The sequence below is a fragment of the Pseudorca crassidens genome, chromosome 5 (genome assembly GCF_039906515.1).
Source record: "Pseudorca crassidens isolate mPseCra1 chromosome 5, mPseCra1.hap1, whole genome shotgun sequence".
Lineage (NCBI taxonomy): Eukaryota > Metazoa > Chordata > Mammalia > Artiodactyla > Delphinidae > Pseudorca > Pseudorca crassidens.
The window spans coordinates 122,460,561-122,481,671 of record NC_090300.1 but is presented as its reverse complement, the minus strand read 5'-3'; the positions used below and the strand labels follow the sequence as shown (position 1 = coordinate 122,481,671).

The 21,111-nt window shown below is 35.6% G+C and overlaps 1 long non-coding RNA gene across 12 annotated transcripts in view; it reads right to left on the bottom strand.

The window, feature by feature from the left end:
• LOC137225334 (uncharacterized) overlaps positions 1 to 21,111 on the bottom strand; it is a 602,240-nt gene that overhangs the window by 108,692 nt on the left and 472,437 nt on the right. For 5 of the 12 annotated variants that reach the window (XR_010943794.1, XR_010943790.1, XR_010943793.1 and 2 more), the window contains exons 1-5: positions 20,896 to 21,015; positions 19,918 to 20,297; positions 14,801 to 14,915; positions 13,601 to 13,748; positions 5,852 to 5,974 (exon numbers count right to left, since the gene is read on the bottom strand). This is a non-coding gene — a long non-coding RNA (uncharacterized lncRNA). Of the gene's footprint in view, positions 1 to 5,851; positions 5,975 to 13,600; positions 13,749 to 14,800; positions 14,916 to 19,917; positions 20,298 to 20,770; positions 21,016 to 21,111 lie in introns of those variants that run through there. The other 7 variants (XR_010943792.1, XR_010943791.1, XR_010943796.1 and 4 more) reach the window with 3 other exon arrangements.

Sequence of the window (21,111 nt, the reverse complement as noted above, 5' to 3'; positions counted from 1 at the left end):
TAGCTATGTGATTCTCCAGACAATTAAGCTATAGAATTTCTTTAATTCATGCTTTAATTATGGTGATCTCAGCTCTCCCTTGTTCCTTTCTTATCTTTCCATGGGAAGGTTTTGATTAAATACAGTAAATTTTTCAAACAGATTTCTTTGAAGGTCTTTATCGTTGACATAGAAAGACATACTCTCTCATATTAACCGTACAGGTCTCCGTGTTGCTGTGGGTTTTGTAAATTCAATATCTGTCCTCAAAGTTATGTTTCTTTCTTTGTCCTAAACAAAGGGCAGACCTTTGCTGATTTTCCAAACCAGCAAGAGTCAAGCCTTGAGTGAATATTTGGGCATTTTAGCAGTGATGGCGTTGTTCCCTGTAGCACGGACCTGCTTGTGACTCCAAAGGAACCATTCAACATCAGCAAAAATCTAGGGTTTATAAAAAGGAGAGAGAGGGGCATGAACCAACTGGCAGACGGTTCTGGAAGCTGAGAATAAGTGTACCAATATAATACTCCTGAAAATGGTGTTTTTGACATCTAAGTACTGTGGGATTCAAATTGCAACACAAGACACTTCAATGAAACTTAAAAAATTATTAAAGAAGCAGGGAAATGATAATGACATGGGAAAGTTCTACATACTACATGTTATACGTAAAAGACATAAGTACATACACCATATTGTTGATATATTTTTAATTTTGAAAATGCTCTAGGTGTACAATCTTGATCATATGTTCCTTAGTGTTATGATGAAGATAAAAAATAAAATGGGGCTTGGTAATCCTCTCTGAGGTATAGGTGGGCTGCAGTGGACTCCCTCCACTTCACAAGCAAGGCTTAGGAGACTGCCTTGGGAGCTCCGGAAGGGTTAAAGTTTTGTCTGTGACACTGAAATTGAGGCCAGCTGTAGGTCATATTCACGTCCCAGTCACAGGAAAATGAACCTGTGAGACAGAACCTAATTATCTGCTAAACCAAAAGCCAGTCTCAGTTCAATAACTTACGACAGAGCTAGCAGCCAGATATAGTGTTACCATGGCAACGCTGGAAAAAGCTCCACTGCCGTTGAGAATGAGGTGGAAGGGAAGGAGACTGTAACCCTAAATGTGCTGTAGCCGTTTGATCTCGGACATGTGGGTCTGTCTAGAAAACCAGGTTATTCTATACATGCCTACCATTGTCTATTCACTTGAATATCTGCCACAATTACTTAAAAGAAAAATGCAACTATAACATCCTCTAGGCTTAAAATAATCCACTAGTAAATGGCTACCTGCAAATTAATTTTAAAGAGAAAACATAAACTTCCCTTTTCTCCTCCTCCATGCCATCCCCAAATAAAGATAAAGCAGAACACAAAGGGTGGGGATTCTTGAATAACTCATCATTGTAATGAATGATTCTGTGTCCATGAAATTCATTATCACCCTCTTTTTCTCTTATTGCCAAATGCCAAGATATTTTTGAGAGAAAACTTTTTGGAATTAAGCAATACTATTTGCTTTTCTAAGGGGTAGAAGTAGAACTAGAGAGTAGAAGAGAAATATTTTTTCTCTGTGAACTCTAGACTGTCAGGTGAAAATTTCCTAGAATACTGAGTTAAGGAGAATCATACATTAGACGGACATAAGCCCTGCCAGGTTGGTCATTTTTCTTCTTGCCAGTTCAACTTTGTAGTTCTTTCTGGAACAGCACTGGATTTCTGAATTTAGGAGATGATAAGGTTTACACACACAGAACGTTCACTGGCCAGTTACCATGAATACAGTGAAAACAGCATCTCACTAAAAATATTTGCAGAATAAGAGCTTACCATATAGTCATACGCACTTAGAGGAGGAATTCAGAAGTACATTCCTTTCTCTCTCTCTTTCAATCTTTCCCAATGGAGACAAATCATGCTAAAGCTTGTCAGTTACAATTATTGGATTTCAACATATTTGACAATTTTGATATGCCATTAATGATGTAATAAGACACGTCTAGTACATAATATTATCACTTGGGCTTGCTATCCAGTTGTGATACCAAATTTGAATCAAATAGATATACATGCATAAATATACAGATATAGCAGTGTTTTTGTATAACTCATAAACACACTGGGTTTGGAATATGGAGAGGAAGGGATCTGGAGATGAACAATATCCTTTTCATATGCATGAATAACTTTGCAGTAATGCAAATCAGAAAACACAAAATGGAAAGTAGGTTTCTTCTAGCAGAAATATGATTAAGAACGTAGGCTGAAATTTGCCAGTATATTAGAGTCACCTATGATGTCTGTGAATTCCCTTTAAGGTGTCACATCTTTTAAAAACATTTTACCCTACCCTATTATATTTTCAGTATATAATTACATAAATATAGAAATCCATAACTTTAAATTCCTTTACACTGCCACAATGCATGAAAGGGAGCTTTAGGATTTTAAGAAGATAAAGGTGGTAGTAGTGGGGTTGAAGTGTGCAGACAAGCAACATCAGAGGGCAAAATGAATTTTCTGATTAACTTCCAGGTAGAAGTAACCTAACCTCTGCTCCTGACCCTAGGTGAATTCCTTTCCAAGTAAATAGAAGCCAGAGTGTATACCCCTTTCTAAGACAGATGTTTCTGAGACCTGATTATTAAAGAGTTTTTTATGGGTTGCCAAGATGCCAACAATACAGTCCAATAAACGATTTGGATCCTGTTACTCATAATATGAATAAGTTTTTCTCTTAATTTTTCCACCTACATGAATTAATTAGTTGGAAAAGAAAATGAAGCAATTTTATCAGAAAAGCATCTGAAAGAGCTATTGATTCAAATGCTTTTACATTTTAACCTTATCACACATGATTAGCTTGCAGATATGAGCTTAATAATGACGCAAAGCACCAGATTTCACTGGATTCTGTTCCACCTGAATTGCCAGGGAGGATATTGGAAGGACTAACAAAGAAATAATACTGTTTTTCTCATGATGTTCTCTTAGCCAATGATTTTGAAGAGATGTGCCATGATTTTGCATAGCACATTCTCAACTATTCCATGGCATATTTTCTTTAGCATCATCAACATTCCCTATATTTTTGTGGGTAAGTGTGCTTTTGTGCGCTTTTGTTTCTTTCTAACTGTAATCCTACTGTCCACCCACAGGCAAGAATTTTGTGAAGCACATGCTCCATCCAGTACAAAGGAATGGGTATGTTCAATTAACACTAAACAAATACAATAAAATAAACTGTAGCTGAAACTAAGTTTACATTTTAAAACTACATTTACAGATTAGAATAATCTGCTTGCCATATGGAAGGTACTCAGCGTGTTTGTTGATTGATTGAATAAATGAACGAGCCTATCTGACAAGGACCAAGACAAAATAAGAAAAAACAAAGTCGTGAAAGAAACTTGAAAAAGACTACATCCTAGCTAAACCTTGGATAAACTACATGAAAAAGGTTCCAATTTCCAAAGGTTATTAATTCACTCACTAGAAAGGGAATGGAAAAGAAAATCTAGAAATATAGTTATCACTATTGAATCTACCATTTTAAAATGGACTAGAATATTCTAGAATATATGAGAATTTTGTATGTAATAAAGTCGGCATTTCACATCTCTGATTTCTACTTTCTCCCACTAAGGCTACCCTCTGTTTTCTGGTCCTCACTAACCTCTGCTAATATGTCTTTTTTGGGTGTTGGTCTTTCACCTTCGAAAAATTCATGAAATTCTTCCCTCAGCAGTGAAACTATTTATATAATGCTGCTCTCAGCGAGCCCAGCTTGCTGATTAAACCTCTTTCCTTGGTTCTAGCTGTTGTTGTGGATCTTCTGAAACTCCACAGCATCCTCCATCTGTTTTCAGCTATCTCCCTGATGCCTCTTGAAGACAAGGAAGCTTCTCCAGATCTCTCCTGTGCCCTGCTGAAGGGCTTTCTTGGGAGAAGGTGATGGGTTTAGGGTGAGAGGGCTAGGATGCTAGTTCAGACTCCCTTTAGTTCTCCCCTGCTGCCATTCTTAGAAGCATCTACAAAGCTGCCCCCTGTCCCCAGGAGGGTTCCAGGTGTCAGGGCTCATAACCCCTCTGGCCCTTATGTCTTTATACTCATCCAACAGGAATCTGTTACCCACTTCCAACTACTTCTAACTCATATCCTGAACCCTTCTTTCGTGTAGGGTTAACTTTTATAAATTCTATGATCCAGATCTCTAGCATCAGGTTAATACTTCTAACCAACCCCTTTAAGAATGAAAAATAAAACCATTTCCCTCTCCAGAGCCTAGCTCTTCCAAATCAGAACAGTTCATTTTGAGCTTATTGTACTTGCTTTAAAGTTTAAAAAATAATCTACTAAGCACTTTAAATCTTCTGTTGACTCTGTTCTTGACTGTGTTTGCCCTTCCACTAAAGAAGTATATGTCATTGATCAAATAAGTACAGAAAAATAAAGCAACAAACATAAATTGGGAAAGTAATAGCTTTGGTTAAACATTTCCAGAAATCATTCCACGTGCAGTTAATCACTTGGTTCTGCCAATTCTATCTTCTAAACACTTCTCTGTTCCCTCCTTGTCTCTTCTCTTCCACTGCCACCACCTTCATTCAGGCCATTATCATCTGTCCCAATTAATATATCAATGGAATAATTATATAAATGTGTATTTATCATCAGAATACTATTTATATTAGGAAAAAAAGGATGGAAAGAAACTCAGTTTACACCTATGAATGCACAAGTTAAACAAACTGTATTATACTCAAACAATAACATAATGAGCATATGCTAAAATGATAATATGTGGGGAAGTGTTCATTTGGTATTTAACAATTAAAATGCAAGTTACAAATATTTATGAAGATATTCAGTGTATGTGTGTGTGTGAATGAGAGAGAGAGAGAGAGGCAAAGAGGGAGAGAGAGAAGTATGATTATATACTATATGATAACAGGAGTTATTTTCTGAGTGATGAGATTAATATATATATGTATACATACATACATACATATATGTATATTTTTTCTATCTGTCTGGAATTTCTAATTTTACAAAATGAACACTTGTTATTGTGTAGGAAAAGTTTAATTTATTTTGTAAATAAGCTAGTTGTCTTTGGACTAATGTGAAAATATCTTGAATTAGCTTAAGATGGATTGAGACTAGTAAGTTTAATAACATTGGATAGGTAGGTTACTCCATTTGTAGTTACTCTATTTTTAATCAGTAATGCTATCTTTCCAGTTGCATACAGAAGAATTCCAGGATTTTTCAGGATATGAAGCACTTGAGGAAAACAGGAGTTTGAAATGAGATATGTTTTCATAAATACGTTACAAAGAAATTTCTACCTATTGCTAATCAACATATTTATTTAGGCTGAAGGTTGAGATAAAATGTCTCTATATTATGGTTTTGTTCATTATTTACTGAATGCTTAAAAATTATTAGTGAGATACTATGATAGAGATTGCTAGCTTTCTGCAATATCTATTCTCCTCTCTTTCCTCTAATTTTTAGCTGGATGAATGACTACTCAGAAGAAAGTCTACATTTCCATGCAACCATTTCCCAAAAGCTTTGTGTACCTGCTGACTGAGATCTAAGGGCATGGGGAAAGGTATGTATAAGAATTCCAGAAATTTTCTTTAAAAGAAAGTGTAGTGTCCTTATTTTTCTCTTCTTACTCCTACTGACCAAAAAACAACATGGTGTAGCTTCAATGGTCATTTTGAGATTACCTGAGAAATGAGTCAGTCAAAGAGAGAAACAGGATAGAAGAAGCCTAGATTGCTGACCAGCTTTCCATAAAAATGATTTTCAAAGCTGTGTAATCACCTCCAAAATTTTCATTACTTGTTTGACATCTTACCTTTGGGAGTCACATTCACACCATGAATCCAACATGCATGGTATCAAAGTTCTACTAACTGAAATAGGAGCCAGGGGGGATCTGATGCTGGTTCACAGAAGGATTATCATCATTCTCATTCTTCTAGTGTCAAAAAGAGGAAAAATTTATTGTCACTTTCTACTCCTTTCTTACCTGCCATAATTTTTATCCCCATGCAATATATTAGGTTATGAAATTGTCTTAATTATATAGTCATGATTTCTCATATTTACCTTCTCCTTTTCACACTAAGTATTACTAATGGTTCTTAATTTTGGAGTGATTTTAGTCTCCATTTAGAGTCTTATAAACACTAGGATTGTTTTCCCCCAAAAAATGAATATCCACTCAAAATATTTCATATAATCTTATAATCTCATGGGAACATGGTAGACCTCAGATTAGGAATCCTTGGTTTAGATCTCCTTTTTTGTTTCTTTCTATGTCTAATTATCCCTGATTCTTCATAGTTTAACATTCTCTACTCAACTCTTTATCAATTGGGGTGTTAATCATCTAGGAGCTTTTACAAAATGCAACTGCATGGGCTCGACTTCTAACATACTGAGTCAGAAAGTACAGGGTAGGAAGAATGGTGTATCTTCATAAGTCTTTCTGAGTAGTTCTGTTATGTCCCCTGGGTTGAGGTCTTAAGTTACACTGACTTTGGATTAATCTTGCATCATCCCCCAAATCTTTAAAGGATTCTCAGTGCCTGCCACACTGTAAAACTACACAATTACCAGAAGAGCCCGTGTGACCATTATAGGGCCTCCTTAAACTGACTTCAGCTTACACTTCAATAGCCATTTTATAAAAATGCACCAAATCTTCCAACAAAATTGAATGCCAACCACAGCCCATCTTTCTTGCATCTACACATTTGCACATGCTGCATATTCTTCCCGAAATCCAGCCATTATTCCCTCCAGAAATCCTATCTGTCACAGACTAGCTAAACGCAGCCTCCTCTAGGGAATCTTCCTTGATTCTCAACAACCAATGTAAATACTTCCTCTCCAAACCCAAAACATTATATATTCCTTCTGGATCTGTCACATTCTGAGTTGATGACTTTTTTTTTTTAGTTTTTCTTATTTTCTCATAAGAACATAATATCTTGTGAAGAAGGAATTCTAATCTCATTTTGTATTTTACACATACTTAGCATAGGGTCTTGTTTTGTATAGATTATGAATGAATGGATGGATGAGTAGAAGGGTGGATAAAAAGATTTAAGGGTTGAAAGGCTCCTCAACTGTCTACAACTGTACTTGTTCATGGGGCATCACAAAATAATGAATTTAGCAATCAAAGAATATTCTTGTTTAGGAGTGAGATTTGGGACAAAATTGACGACTAATAATGAAGATGATAAAGAGAAATCACTGCCAGGCATTGTGGTAATTTTTCTATACTTGACAAGAGAGAGGGGTGATGCTCAGATTCTCAATTAATAATTGTGTTTAAAAGATCTAAAGTTTCATTGAGTTTAAATCAACCTTGTTGAAGGAGCAAGCAAAAGTACTAAGGAAGTACCAGTTTCTCTCCTTCTGTGGTTTTAAAGAAATTGCAGTGTTCTCCTAAAGGTGGAAGACATAACAGCATAATTAATTTTTAAGAATTTTTTTAACATTCAATGCCAAGTTCCTAAAAGATCTGTATAGAACTACTTTTCACACTAGTCAAATGTGGAACTTTTTCTATGCCACTTGGTCAAAAATATTGAGGCAGAATTTAATGCTTGACCCATGTAATACAATTAAATGCATGCTATTCCTCACTGACTTTATAATCCTTAAACCTATATTTTATGTGCAAGAACATAAAAGTATAAATCAAATACTTTTCAGAGGATTCTAGGCTTGAGACCCTCTTATAATTGAAGTTCAAAATCACTCCATAAATGACATTATGTATTATTAATCAAAGGTTAATCTGGGTATGTGTGTACACAGCTTGTATTTTCTTAAATTAATTAATTAATTTATTTTTGTCTGCGTTGGGTCTTTGTTGCTGAGCATGGGATTACTCTAGTTGTGGTGAGCAGGGGCTACTCTTGGTTGCCGTTCGTGGGCTTCTTATTGTAGTGGTTCTCTTGTTGTGGAGCACGGGCTCTAGGCGCGAGGGCTTCAGTAGTTGTGGCACACAGACTCAGTACTTGTGGCTTGCAGGCCCTAGAGTGCAGGCTCAGTATCTGTGGCACAATTTCTTAGTTGCTCCGTGGCATGTGGGATCTTCCAGGACCAGGGCTCAAACCCTGGTGGCACAATGGTTAAGTATCTGCCTGCCAATGCAGGGGACACAGCTTATATTTTTAAATCACAGAACACTTTACAAAATTTCTGCAAAACTAATGGCAATTGCTGTTACTGCCACATTTTTAAACTATCAATACATCGTGGTTAAAATAAAATCTGGCTTATCGGTGATTTTTTTTCTTATATAAAATTTAAAAAATCAAGTTTTCATCTTGAGATTGAATAAGGAAGTAGGAATATGGTTTTTACAGCTAAAACATATATAACAACTCAATCCTCTGATGATCATGAAAAAATCCCAAATAAGTCTCAAGAAGACACAAGAAGAAAAGGCTCGGAGTAGCAACCAAAGATTTGTGAAATAAAATTGATTTCCATTCAAATCAGGTCTTCTACTCTTCTTGAAAATGTCAGCGTGTCAGCCTTGGCCATTACAAGACTGATTTATAGTTGAGACAAAGCAGTAGTACCAGCTGACTGTCTGGAGCCACGGTCCAGTGTCTGGAAAGGCTGCCGATGGCAACCGTCCTTTTCTTAACCAATCAGCAAGGTTTAACTAAAAGCTTAACCTTTTTTTTTCTGTATCTTGATAAGATCAAGATAAAATACAATCTGGAAGATTTACTTTGTGGGAAATAAACAAGAATTGTGGGAGGAAGTAGGTATCATACTTCCACAGAATAAATAATGAACATTATTTATGGCAATCTATATTTCAGACATTTAGAAACACGGAGTATAAATGGATATTCCAAATATGACAACTTATTTTAATATAGTGGAAACCACAGCATACTTTTGTAATTTGATTAATTAGGAAGAAAACTTGTGAATGTTATAATCAATTTTCAAACTTTCTAAATTATATTTATAGCATTACTCATCTGCATCACAAAAACCCAAAATGTTTTTCATGAGAATAATTATTCATAGCAAAGTAATCTTTTTCTCATTGAAGAAGATCCCTAAATAGTAGTTTGTGGTAGTAAAATGTTTAAACTTGTCCAGGTCATACCATGATAAAAAATAGTGCTGGGCTTCCCTGGTGGCGCAGTGGTTGAGAGTCCGCCTGCTGATGCAGGGGACACGGGTTCGTGCCCCGGTCCGGGAAGATGCCACATGCCGCGGAGCGGCTGGGCCCGTGAGCCATGGCCGCTGAGCCTGCGCGTTCCGAGCCCGTGCTCCGCAACGGGAGAGGCCACAACAGTGAGAGGCCCGCGTACCGCAAAAAAAAAAAAAAAAGTGCTGAAAAGGATAAGGATCTGACATTCAAATTATATAAAATCACATAATGGTTGTACTTATATAAAGAAGACGTAGTTATATATATATGTGTATTATATGAATGTATATATGACTATATATACAAATATATCTGTATAAAATTATAGTCATTGTATTGATTTTATACAATTAGAATGTTTTATATAGATACACATACATATACATATATAGATGTATCTTTAAAGACACTAAAAGAGGAAGAAACCAACTCATAAACCAAAATAAAATACCTTCAAGAATCAGCAACATAAAGCTCCCTAACATTATAATATTAGAGGTAAAAGTGGAAAGAATATAAAATTTGCTATAACAGAATGGCCTAAACATATGGTGGCTGAGGTAGACACTAGATTACAAAATATAATCACCATCCCTTTTATACCAGTCTCCCATTTTTTTTTTTTTTTTTTTCTTTTGCGGTACGCGGGCCTCTCACTGTTGTGGCGTCTCCCGTTGCGGAGCACAGGCTCCAGACGCACAGGCTCAGTGGCCGTGGCTCATGGGCCCAGCCTCTCTGCGGCATGTGGGATCCTCCCGGACTGGGGCACGAACCCGTGTCCTCTGTATCGGCAGACGGACTCTCAACCACTGTGCCACCAGGGAAGCCCCAGTCTCCCATTTTTAATAATCCTAAATAATTTTTAAAATGAGAAATTCCTAAATGAGTCCAAATATTGACTTCCTGATGTATGCCAAATATTAAATGATCATGAAAAATGCTAATAAAATGTAATTAATCTCCATGATACTCAAGATTGAGATTTGCTGCTGTAGATGTTTTATAGTTATAAAGCTGTACAGAACACATTTGGGCTAAAAAACTTAATATTGCCTATATGTTGACCGGGTCCACTAAGTTTACCAAGACAAACATATGTGACCGAAGCCTATAACATACCATTATGCTAAGCACTTTAGAAATATGTAGTGGTTGTTGGAAGCCCTGTTACAGTTTTTCCTCCTTTGAATTTCTTTCACCGTCTGCCATTGACATTAATTTTGCTGGGTGACTCTTGTACCGACTCCCTGCGCAGGCTGTCCGATCTGAGTAACTCTCAAATGCACAGAGAAGTGACTCCAAAACACAGCCAATCAAGCCTTTCAGGGAAATTAAATTGACGTAGGGATGAAGAGAACCTTTTTATTTTTTCCTCCTGGAGTCACAAGCTCTAGGAATGATGTATGATGCATGTCTAGAGTTCCCAATGGTCATCTTGGCTATCAGACAGAGAGAATGTGAGAATGAGGTCAACTGCCTGAGAATGAAGTCAACACATTGGAGATAGAGAAAGAGAGAGCGAGAGAGAGAGAGAGAGAGAGAGAGAGAGAGAGATTGAGAGGGAAAGGGAGAGAGAATCAGGTGGAGGAGGAAAAGAGAAGCAAGTGAAGGAGGAAGAGAAAGAGGAGAATAAGGAGGAGGAAGAGGAGGAGGAGAAGGGGGAGGAGGGGAGGAGGGGGAGGAGGGGGAAGAGGGGGAGGAGGAGGGGGAGGAGGAGATGATGACGTACATACAGCTTCCTTTGTTGTTTCAACTAGGAGCTGAGATTTGATCTTTTGCTACTGAAAGAGTCTGATTAATGTAGTGATCTAAACTAATGCTAGGTCTTTCCTAACTTGACTCAAAAAGTCCCCTGTAGGATGGAAAAATATCCAACTATCTAATGATACACTGATTTTTTTACCTGAAAATCACTTTAAAATCATCTTTCCCTACATTTTAATTTTATAAATCAGTTGTAAATTTAAAAAGTGAAAAGGAGAGTGGTTCAGTCCCATAAGATAACTAGTGGTAAGAGTGGTATTAGAATTTTGGTCTTCTATTTCTGCTTCACTATTCAAGTTCAATGGTAGCATTTATGATGCAAAAGTCTAAAAAAGTCCAAGTTTATTCTGCATGTTTTATTAACTCCCAGAGAATAGCCCAATTAGAATGTTTTGATCTTTTGACTAATTATTATAATTGCTGCTTTATGAAACTCTGCATGATCAATATTATTATATTCAATTTAATTTTTTTAAGAAATTAAATGATGGCTTTTTTACAACTGAAGTGTCCAGCAACAGATGAATGGATAAAGAAGATGTGGCACATATATACAATGGAATATTACTCAGCCATAAAAAGAAACAAAACTGAGTTATTTGTAGTGAGGTGCATGGCCCTAGAGTCTGTCACACAGAGTGAAGTAAGTCAGAAAGAGAAAAACAAATACCATATGATAACACATATATATGGAATCTTAAAAAAAAAAAAAAGTGGTTCTGAAGAACCTAGGGGCAAGACAGGAATAAAGACACAGAAGTAGAGAATGGACTTGAGGACACGGGGAGGGGGAAGGGTAAGCTGGGACGAAGTGAGAGAGTGGCATTGACATATATACACTACCAAACGTAAAGTAGATAGCTAGTGGGAAGCAGCCGCATAGCACAGTGCTTTGTGACCACCTAGAGGAGTGGGATAGGGAGGGTGGGAGGGAGGCACAAGAGGGAGGAGATATGGAGACATATGTATATGCATAGCTGATTCACTTTGTTATAAAGCAGAAGCTAACACACTATTGTAAAGCAATTATACTCCAATAAAGATGTTTAAAAAAAAATTAAATGATGGCTTTTTTTTTTAGATGGACTGAAATCATATGTAAATACTGCATTTTGGTCCAATTATTCTGGAAGTGCCATTTTTATAAACCACAGTTATTAATATTTTCATGGTCTATCTATGATTCTTAATCACCAGACCTTTGCATAGTATAGGGAATAACATGACCAGAATCTCAGCAGTGAAAAATCCTAATAGTATCCCATATCTTGTCCAAAGCAACTCAAATATAGAGATAAGTTATCACATATACAACTAGAAAATAGGACAAACCACATAAAATGCTAATCTATAAAATATAAAAAAGAATAAAACTTCCAAATTACAGAACTTATGAAAGGTTAAGGCACACAAGAACGATAAAAAGTGTTGGACAACTGAAAGATATGTTTTGTAGACCATAAGCTATTTAAGAGCAGATTTCCTCTTTTTATTTCCTATAGCTGACACTCAGAAAACCCTTGATAAAGATGTTTATAATAAATGATTTGTGAGTTCCCTGGAGCTGAAATGATTTCCTAATGGTGTCTGCATCTCACCCTTTGAGACAGTGTATACCCTGTAAATTTGGGTGATGAAAAAAATAGTCTGTTTAGCAAAAGCAAATACTAAAATCCAAACAGGAAGAAATAAGCTATTATTCATTGAGTACTTTCTTGGTGTTAGGCACTGACCTAAGGAATTTACTTGGATTATTTCACTGATCAATCATTAAGCCTGATATTAAAATGTACTTGATATTAAAATGTCATTAAAACTTAAGTGGAAAGCAGTACAATTGTTGGGTAAATTATGAATCAGGCTTCATCTAACTTATTGAAGGCAACAACTACTTTTTATCATTAAATAGTTAACATCTATAACTAATATTCACATATCTGACATTTCATTTGAAAGTCAATCAAATTTTGTTAAATGGTCACATCTTAATTGGCCATAGTGGTCCCATGTGTTTATGCAGCCTTAATTCATTGAATTCTGTTTTTATGTTAAATTTACATTTATGAGTGAATGGATGAATTAATGATTCAACAGTTTATTTTGTGGTAATAAGTTGTATTTATGAATTGGTGAATTTCACGTGGGTTTCATTCTCAAGCAGAATCTTTCCTCAATGGCAACAAAGATGTGTCACTAGTGAGACCAAGTTTCCATCCTATTTACAACTTGTAATCCTTGAGACAAAGAATGACAATCTTTTTTAATATCTATGTTAATTCTACAAGAAGACATTAAGAAAAAGCCCACTAGAAATTTCCTCCCTGAGTCAGTCATAAAGGCCTTTAAATAAACTTTATAAGCAGTTCTTTATCTCAACATTGACTAATAAAATATACATTCTTATAGATGTGGTACTTCTTATAGATGCACATCTTATAAAGTGTAAGAGCATTTTCTAAAGAGCATTTTCTAAAGTCAATAAGAGATAAGGTAGGGATCATCTTTTTTACCTCTCAAATTTAGCAACACATAGTCCTATTATTTATTAGCAATTTACTCTTTCAGAATTACTTCATTACATTTATTTAAAATAATATGTCATAAAATTCAATGGGAGGAAAGGAACTAGAGAGAACATACAAGTTGAGTAAATTTCTTCCAAAGTAGGAAGAGGGTTTCCATTTTATGATGCATCTAAGTGCTGAAAAAAATACATCATCTCTTTGTCTCATGTATATATTTGGGCGATCTTCGTCAGTGTACTTGGCGGACCTCACTAGAGCACACCCTACGGAAAGAAAACACATTTTCTTTAAACATAAGACACAGTTCCTTGGATATCCTGTTAATCACTTTTCCTTTCTAACTGAAAAAAATCACCGCTGAAATTAAAGTACAAATTTCATTATTCTCGAAAGAACCTTAAAAGTTGACATGTCTTTGAACAATTGTTTCAGAAATCCTTTTTAAGGTACATTTTCATTTTCTGGCATGGCTTGAATTGAATTCTAAACTTTCTGTTGCTTGTCCTCTAAGCCCCTCTGGTGAATTTAAATAGGCTTCCCTATATATTTAGTACGTTCAAGAATTCCTTGTTCCAGTGCCTACTCTGCTTTATTATTAGAAGGCTGTCTCCGAAGTCCAGCAGCCAGTTTGTTTTCTGCCATTAATAAAGAGTCTACTTTTTTTTCCCCACTTCTTTGAAGAAGTTGAAAAGGCTCCATGTTGGGTGGAGGGGGTGTCAGGAAGAGAGAGAAGTGAAGGGAACCGACTGTGGTGTAACCCCCCAACAAAATATGTTGTCTAATGTAGAATCCTCCCCAAGCTTTAGAAATGCGCGGGTTGGGCTTCCCTGGTGGCGCAGTGGTTGAGAGTCCGCCTGCGGATGCAGGGGACGCGGGTTCGTGCCCCGGTCCGCGAGGATCCCACATGCCGCAGAGCGGCTGGGCCCGTGAGCCATGGCCGCTGAGCCTGCGCGTCCGGAGCCTGTGGGGAGGTCGCAACGGTGAGAGGCGCGCGTACCGCAAAAAAAAAAAAAAAAAAAAAAAAAGAAATGCGTGGGCTGGGTTTTCAGCGTGATGTTTAACAGAGTAATAACTTAGCCACCTACCGGTTCCCCCATCACCGCTAAGAATAAGAAGTCTACCATGAGAAAGACATTACATTTTTAAATCCTACAAAACCAAGTGCTTCCATTGGCTAACGTTTCAACATCACCCAAATCTCTTAGTGAAGATGTTTGAAAACTGGAAAGACCATAAATAACAAAGTACATTTAATTTCTCACAATTCACTTATATGTCCAGAAAAATACATAGAAGAATTTCAAGAAAGACCTACCAATTTGGATGTATAAAATATTGATGTTGACTCATGGCCAAGGGAAAACTAATTCAAAGGCAAGGAGAGATGACTCCACAGAATAGCCATTTGGTGCCCACAAATCATCAGACACCTACCAACAGAGAGGAAGAAACTTCTTAGAAAAGGGGAATGGTTAAATCCACCTACGTAAAAGAACCCAAAGCACCCCAGAAACCTTAAAAGCCCGAGATGAAACCTAGGAGTTACGATTCTTATTTAGTTGACCTAACAGATATAGCCCATGATTATTTTTATGCTAGTTTTTATTTGTTCAGGAATTAATTATTAAAGTAACACTCTTAAAAATCACATTTCTTACATCAGATACAAGGAAAAATTTATTTCACCATATGAAAGTTTTTCACTTTTAAATTCTTCATAAAATATGCATGGAATCAGCTGATTGATTATATAACACTATTTAATCTCAAATTCACTTAATCTCAGTTACCTTCAAGTTCTACCTGCTTTTGACAGGAATAAAGACTCAGATGTAGAGAATGGACTTGAGGACATGGGGAGGGGGAAGGGTAAGCTGGGATGAAGTGAGAGAGTGGCATGGACATATATACACTACCAAATGTAAAAGAGATAGCTAGAGGGAAGCAGCCACATAGCACAGGGAGATCAGCTTGGCACTTTGTGTCCACCTAGAGGGGTGGGATAGGGAGGGTGGGAGGGAGACGCAAGAGGGAGGAGATATGGGGATATATGTATATGTATAGCTGATTCACTTTGTTATAAAGCAGAAACTAGCACACCATTTTAAAGCAATTATACTCCAATAAAGATGTTTAAGAAAAGAAGTTCTATCTGCTTTCAAACTTCCACAAGTAAGACATTACATACAAGTTAATATTATTGGCTAGTAATACACTCCATCTGATAAAGCTGGGGAAAAAGCAACATTCAATGAAAATAGAAGCTAATTTATTGAAAAAATGTGGATAAGTTTATGACAAAGTCTCACTTTTCATACTATTTTTACCAAGGGTTTAAAAAAATTAAGATATATATATATATAATATGTAAATATATAAAACGTATATATTAATTTATATATTCATGTGTATATATTGATATATATTAAGTACATATGTTAACATATATTAATATATATACATATAATGCCTCAGAGTATAGTTGGTTACTGATAGATAAAAAAACTAAATACGGAGATGGAGATGACAGATAATGATAGCACCTAAGTTTCTACATACTAACTATGTATTTGCAAAGCTGCACTAACAAGTCTGTTTTTCATATTGCTTACAAACATTCAGGATATTTGAAAACTTCTCTATATTAGGAACTTTGTTTTCCTTTTCCAAATACAGTCACTAAAGGATCAGTGGGACCTGAGTGCTAAGTTAAATGTCTAGTAAGAAATTTGACAAAAGAATCCAAGTAATCAAAAGGATGACTGCATTCGCTGCCTACCGAAATGTAGGCTATGCTCTGCATGTGTAAATGGCAAGAAAATTCGGGCATTAGCTAATCCTTTACGTACTGCTTTTCTCGAAACTCATCCAAACATGACAACTTGCAAAACCATTTAAATATTTATCAGGTGAATTAAACTGAGCCTAGGCACACGTACCAGCGTGTCCATTTGAACGTAAGAAATTTAAGATAGTATATACCTTTTGTGATTTCATTAGTAATTAACCTGTACTATAATTCCCCTGAGATACCTATACCTCTTCCTTGACATTATTTATGTAGCCTAATACTTAAATGACTTGAGAATCTCTCTACACCACATCTGCAGCTTCACTGGAACACTAAAGTGTTAAGGACTTCTATACTCAGAAAGATGTTGACCCCATGAGCACTGAAATGAAATATAATCATATTTAGATTTGGCAAAATTCCAGCAGTGCCTTCCTTGATGGACCTTAAATGGCTTTAAAAAATGTCATTTTGAAAAACTGCTGTTTTCCTTACAGAGATTAAAAGTTAAAAGCATGAGTATAACAATATTAACAGAGCAATATAAAAGAGACAAAAGAAAAACTACTACTTCATTGGTATTTGATAGATGTTTAAGGTGAGTGATGATATTTAAAAAAATAGAACCTGAAGCTCACAGTAAATTAGCAAACAATGTGAGAAAGGAAAAGAATCAAGCAGGGGTTAGTATATTTATGTAAAACAGTGATTCTCTATTTCAGAATTAAAATGTAAAAATAAGCTGGTGTCAGAGAGGAGGTGATTCCTCATTTCCACCGCATTGAGCAAGCTCGCATCGGCAGCAGACAGCCTTTAATATATGCGTCTGGCTCAGGCTGGTCTCCTAACCAGGAAGCCATCGAATTGTTAATATCACTGCTTTTTTTTGTATGCAACACATCATTTTCTTGGTCTTTGTTGCAGATCCTTCCTTTTATTTTAAGCTTAGCATGATCTGATTTTCCAAATCATATTATACAGCCCCCAAACAATATTATCCTGTGACAGCTAAGATAGAAATGCAGAAAAAAAGTGGCATCCATCTATCCATATACAGCATAAAGTAATTTATATAAACAAAGTTACCCACTTATAGCTCTACTCACCTTTATGGAGTAAGAGAAAAGTTTTATCAATGACGCTCTCAGAAAAGATAGTTCATAGATCGGAAGGTTACATACAGAGGGTTCAGAGAATGCATGACGATTAGTAAAAATATATACATTTTATATGTTTTTGGGGAAAATAAACACAATTGCATTTTAAATCTAGCTTTGGTATCTTCCGACTATGAAACAGAAGTTAATATATATTGTGGTTCATAAATATGATGACATAAAAAAATCTTGCATTTGAAATAGTTATATTTGATATCACTATAGCCAACAAACATATATCCCTTACATTATTTTGGAACTAAATTGATGGAACATCTTATACATACAGGTGTCTGTAAACATATACCTGTATGTGATATTGTTTTATATAAGAGGTAGTTTCTGATACACTGTGTAAACATGGCTATTAAATATAATCAAGTTTCTGTGTACTTGTAGCTACATATACATAGAGTTCTTTGTATTGAGAAACTTATGCTTTTAAAAATGCTTGATTGCAATGAGAATAAGGTTAAAAGAAGTAAAAAATAAATACTACCCAAAACTTTATGGTTTATATTATCTCCATTCATTTGAAGTTTTAAAACATTTGTTTATACACACACACTTAAAATTTCAGATAAATGAAACAGGTGATATAAGTAAAGAATCTGAATAGATACAGGGTGGATATATGCTTAAACACATTCTATGTGCCTTCATAGGTGAGGAATATGTTTATGATATTGTAACATCAATTTTTTAGGAAATATAACTCGTGGATGATTTGTATTCTGTGATACTTCAAATCATAAGTAATTCTAACAAGTCCAATACAAAGGTGAACAAAGACTCTATTACAGTATTCTAAAACACATTCAGAAATTTATTTTAAAAATGTGAAGATATATATAATTTATAGTACCCCTGTAAAGCAATAGACTTTAAAGAATGAAATCATTTTGTTTCTCCTATTATGGAAAATCTCTCATCTCCATTTTGAATCTTATTATCTGCAACATTATTGTAAAATTTAAAAATAGATTTAATGTATAATTCTGCTCTCAAAAAAGCACATTTGATATGGCAATGGCTAATAATATTCAAATGTGACATGATATAGTTGGAATAGTTACCTCATATAAAACTAAAATTCTCATAAAAGTCTGCAGTTCAGATTCAGTCGATAGATGAACTAGAACAGCCTGACTTCATAGGTGGTGTTTACTAATTTATCACACATATGTCCATGATATATGCCAAGTAAAATGCAAAAATTAAAAGGTATTATATTTCTGCTAATTATGATAACTCGAACTCTTATAACAAGATAATGTCTTATAATAAGACATACAAAGCATGTGGTCTGGTTAAAAAGACTAAAGAAAACTCTGGCAATAAATACTAAGTATAATGCAGCATTCTTCTTAAATCAGTATAAAATCTAATAGGGTCAAATAAAGAAGATGGCAAATGATTTTATTTCTAGGCCTCAAGCATGATTATAGCCATACATTACATATTCTCAGCCATAGTTGGGTGAAAACATAAAGGATTTATTTAAGTAGCTAATGTATATATTTCTATGCATATGAAAAAAGTTACAAATATAAACCACTCTCTTAATTATTAACTAAGGAGTTAGTCTCTTAGGCTAGCCACCTTAAATACACCAAAAGAAGCATTTTAAAGACACTTGTATTTAATTTTGCTTCTTACACAGATATCTTATATTGCTTTTATATAAATGTTGTTATAATACAAATGCTATTCCTGTGCACTCTGTCATCACTTTAGAGTACAGTTTCTGAAAATAGTATTTTGGGGGGTGGGTCATGGTGAAAACATTGCTGATTATAAAGAAGAGCATTGTTCATTTCTCCTAGGCAGAATCTATGTATGTTCTTTTGTTCTGATGGTAACTGCAGACAATCAATAAGGTCCAAAGCTGCTGGTTCCCCTCCGCCTAGGTCCCAAGAGCCTGACTTGTGATGTTACTAAAATACCTCACAAGTTAGGGTCTCAGGGACTAGGAAAAGTCTGGTTTGATGCGGTAGAATTCTTCTTCCAGTGATAAGGCTAGTTTCGAAATTACAGTTGGGTTCAGTTAACTTTTTCCTCTAAATACTAATTAAAATACATACGCAGAAATATATATATGGTATATAAAGTTAGGATGAGCTGAATATTCATGACAACCATTTAGAGACTAATTTCAGACTTTAAAATAATGAAGAATGTATGAAACAATGCAGATAATGTACAGTTAAGAGTCATTCCATTAGATCCAAGAAAGAGACCAAAAATGGGTTAAAATCTGTTTCTAGCAGATTTGTACAGCAACACCATAACCTCTGTTACATTAAAGAAGGATTATATGCCAGTTAATGGGACCCTAATTGAAATTTTGCTTCCCATTACACATCTACACAGCACAACTTGTAAGGTGGGCCCAGGACATATAACACTTTAACTCTAATTTAAATATACATTGTTGCAGTTAAGAATAAAACAAAAACTTTTTTGCATGTCATAATTTAATACCTCTGAAGCTTGCTATTTCTCTTTGAATCTCCAAACTATTCAGACAGCCAATATTTCCATGCATACTCTGTAGCTATTTGAGCAATGCCTCTTAATAAACACGTAACTTAAAATGCTGGCAACATAAGAAAAAAAAGGCTCTACTTTTAAACAATTGCATTATAAAGCTCAATACTTTTGAAAATACACAATCCCAATCCTGCATATTCACTGAATTTCCTCCGATCTTTTAGCCTTGTTTGTGGTTCGAGAACAGAATTTGTACTTTAGGAATGATCCAAGGTTTAGTAGCATAGAACGCAGGGTAAAACAATCGGACCAGCCATAACATAAAAGTCCTGGCCACAGAAGTGGAATCTGGTTCTTCTGAAGTGGTTGATCTTAAAAGGGAAAAGAGGAGGAAAAAACAAAAATGGAAAGAATTAGAATGTTTTCCTGTAGAACAGGTGAATCATCCATTTCCAAGTAAGCTGCAAGGAAAGCTATACTGAACAAAATATTTGCTAACTGGCCCCCTCCTCCACCCTAGTACCACACCCCTTTCCAACCACCACCCCCGACCCTCTGTCCAGATCTTTACTTTGCCTTGTTAAGACTTTAAATATTCTGCTCCATGATGTAATGCATCATTATATAAGATCTCTTTCTGTTTATCGTTTGATTTTCCATACTGAATCAGTTATGGCTTAAAATAGTAAATAGTTAAAAAAATTAAAACAAAAAAGCAGCACTCACAAAAAGCAAAAAATAAAACAGTCCTTAGATATAAGTCCATGCTTTTCGTTAAAACTGAATATGGCTTTACAATTTTTGACCATAGCATTCAACCAATTATTAGAATGAAAAATCTCACCCCTCCATAAATATGACATTAACATAATTATACCACCCCCATCACGGAGACCCATCCTCCTTAGGGAATACATCTGATGCTCCAAAGATGGAAATCAGTCAGATTCTAGTTGCTCTCCAACGTACCTTTGCTTCTCACTGACTGACTGGCTTTTACCCTCCACGCACTCACACGCCACCCCCTCCCCTCGGCTAGACACGGATGCCCGAGCGAGCACGCGCGCGCACAGGCATACAGACACCCAGCGAGAGGCGAGGCAAAGCATCTGATGCTGACTCAGAGCGCTTCTGTGTGCAGGGGGTGGCAGCGGCTGGTATTTTCACTGCGCTCATCATTAACAT